Below are 3,052 nucleotides of genomic sequence, written 5' to 3' on the forward strand. Positions count from 1 at the left end.
CCGAGCATAACTGCCTCATTGAGTTCCCCATTCTCTCCGTCTGTCGTGCCGTCTCCGTCCTCCAAAACATCGCCGCCACTGTCGTCACAAGAGCTTCTTGATTTGAGCTTACGATAGGTTTTGAAGTATTTCTTTGTGGTAACAAGAGCTTCTTGATTCAGGATCTCCGTAAGTGATTTCAATGCTAGGGAACTCTTATCCCAATGCTGGTGGTCCACTTTTACAAAGCCATGTTATGGGTATGTTGAATGATGTAAACTCGAGTGATAATTCTCCTTTTGACATGAATGACTTCCCTCAACTGACTAGTCGACCTAGGTCTGCTGGAGGGCCTCAAGGACAATTGGGTGCAAACGAAGATTTCCCAGCTTTGCCAGGATTTAAAGGTGTAGTAACTGGAAAAGATATGTGATCTGATTGGCTGTTATACATTTCTTTCTAGCAATTTTGGCTGTTTTATGTTATCAAATAGTTTTTTTGTATAGTTGCCTTGTGATTTGTTGTATAAAGAGTCTCTTCTTATAGAGTTGAGTTGTAGACTGAATTATACACTTTCTCTTGTGGAAAGTTTTATGGATTTACGTGCATATCTACCTTAGTTCCTTTGGTGCTTGGTTTTATTGCTTTGTTTATTATATTCTGATATTGTAAGTCGTCTAAGGTGTTAAATAAGCATATGGTTTCCTGGTTTGTATCTCATCAAGTGATTGAATGATCAGTTATAGATCTAGAGAGGATGCTAAGATGTCTCGTAAATGACAACTTAGTGATTCTCCTTATTTTTGGTTACCTTTGTTCGCAGATCTTTAATTTAGTAACCATATTATATTATTTATTTTTACAGGTGGCAATGCTGATTATGCTATGGATATGCACCAGAAAGAATAGCTTCATGACAATGCTGTACCAATGATGCAATCTTAACATTTCTCGGTGAGTTGTATGTTTAAAAGACTAAGAAATCTTTATATATATGTATGTATGTATTCCTCACTTATTATTCTATCCTTGTAATATGTAGATGGGGAGGCCTGCTGGTTTTAGCTTGGGGGAACATATTCATCACATCGTACAACAACATGCTCCTTCGGTGAGTAGTGGTGGAGTCTCATTTTCATCTATAAATAACCAGGTTCTTCTCCATCTACATGGATAAGATATTTTTCCATCTACGCATTCAACTTATCATTTGTAGGTCTGCAAACTCTCTTAATTGCTGTTGTAATGAATAAGCTTTGTTCTTTCTCTAGTTTGCTTGAGTTTAATATTCATTATGAAGTAAGATTTCAGACATCCTAACCACTTTTGGATTTGTTTTAGGCAAGTGGACCTCCTGGGTCGGATTAAGGCCATTAAATTCTCCAAATACAGTCTCTAGTATGGGTCAGTATGACCAAATCCTCCAGCAGTATCAATAGAACTAGAAGCAGTCGCAGTTCTACCTTCAAATGTCAACCGTAAATCAGTCATTTTGGGATCAGGGCATGAAAGCTATGCAAACTACACAATCCACACCATATCCATTTGGTTTGCTTGGCTTGTTAAGTGTGATCAGGATGAGTGATCCAGACTTGACATCTCTTGCACTTGGAATTGATCTTACTACACTTGGATTAAATTTGAATTCATCTGAAAATCTACACAAGACATTTGGGTCTCTATGGTCCGATGAACCTGCAAAGGGTGATCTAGAGTTTAATGTGCCACAATTTTATTACGCAAAGCAGCCCCCTGCTTACATGTGTGGTTTTTTAATTATGCTATAGAATCAATTTCTTTATTTGCAAATCCTTCATTAGGCTTACTGCTTATTGCATGATGCAGCAAGGTTACTTTTCAAAGTTTTTGGTGGAAACATTGTTTTACATATTCTATAGGTTTGCAATTACATCTTACTTGATTTCTAATTGGCTTGCTTAGTGTTATAATTAACCACTTTTTTTTCCTTGGTTGCAACATGCCCAAAGACGAAGCACAATTATATGCTGCAAATTAAATGAGCTGTATGCACATACCCTCTAATTTATCCTTTTTTTTGTTATTTATATTTTATTTTTCTGTGGTTAGGGCTTATTTCCAAATTCTACTGGGATTGTTACAATTTAGGAGAAATTAATGGTTAAATTAGCCAATACTTGGTAACCTTTCTTTGTTTATCAGTCACGGATTTTAAGTATTCATATAGCAAAACTTATATTGGCAGGAAATCCTGAATTAAAATCTAAATTGTTTTTCTCTGATTAATAATTTCTAACAAGGTAGGTGGTTGTTGGTTTCAGGCACAATAGAGGATGTTATTATCACAAAGAGAATCGTTTCTGGTTTATAAGAGTTCCCAACATGGAGCCGCTTGTTAAAACGAACACATACGAGAGAGGATCTTATCACTGTTTCGATCCAAACACATTTGAAACTGTTCACAAGGTTAGCTTTATACATAATAGTATTCGTAGTGTTCTTAAAATGATTTCTCGTGGTCCAATGTTTATTGTTTTCCTTTTATCCCTGATCCTATTTTTAGGCCTCTAATGAAAAAAAAAAAACATCCTTGTAGGATAACTTTGTTCTACATTATGAAATATTGGAAAAGAGACCGCCTCTACCACAGCATCGAGTAGGAATCAGAACCTTATTGTAGAGTTTCAACTGTAAATTTTCATTCTGGATTTTAATTCCTCAGAATGTCATTAGCATAAGTATTCCTTTAGTTTGGGCTTTCTCGTACTATATGTCGCTTGAGTGATCCAAGCATTTCTTCTTTAACTATCCTAATTTGAACAAAAGAATTATGATACGTAGGTATTCGATAACCTAGTTATCTGACAGATTTTCTCTGCCCCCTAGCTCCAATGCACAGAAAAGAAAAGCACATTTGCCAATATTTGATATGGGTCCTAGGAATTATGCATCAGAGTTAACACCCAACTAAATAATGATTTAATTAATCTTAACTTGTTAGGATATTATCTCAATTTGACAGACTAAAGACTAATCTGTTACAAATCAGGGTTTCATTTAAGAGTTTGATTTTGGCCAATGACTTGTATGCACA

The 3,052-nt window shown here is 35.6% G+C and overlaps 1 long non-coding RNA gene across 2 annotated transcripts; it reads left to right on the forward strand.

Annotated features, from left to right (window-relative positions):
• LOC107474350 (uncharacterized) lies at positions 1–2,850 on the forward strand. 2 transcript variants are annotated; one of them, XR_008006135.1, is made up of 7 exons: positions 1–239; positions 319–386; positions 845–933; positions 1,022–1,191; positions 1,321–2,003; positions 2,280–2,424; positions 2,555–2,850. It is a non-coding gene; the product is annotated as an uncharacterized LOC107474350 (long non-coding RNA). The 2 variants fall into 2 exon arrangements; XR_008006134.1 differs by having other exon boundaries at positions 1–386.
• Positions 2,851–3,052: the final 202 nt, after the last annotated feature.

This window comes from Arachis duranensis, chromosome 2 (assembly GCF_000817695.3).
Source record: "Arachis duranensis cultivar V14167 chromosome 2, aradu.V14167.gnm2.J7QH, whole genome shotgun sequence".
NCBI classification, from domain to species: Eukaryota; Viridiplantae; Streptophyta; class Magnoliopsida; order Fabales; family Fabaceae; genus Arachis; species Arachis duranensis.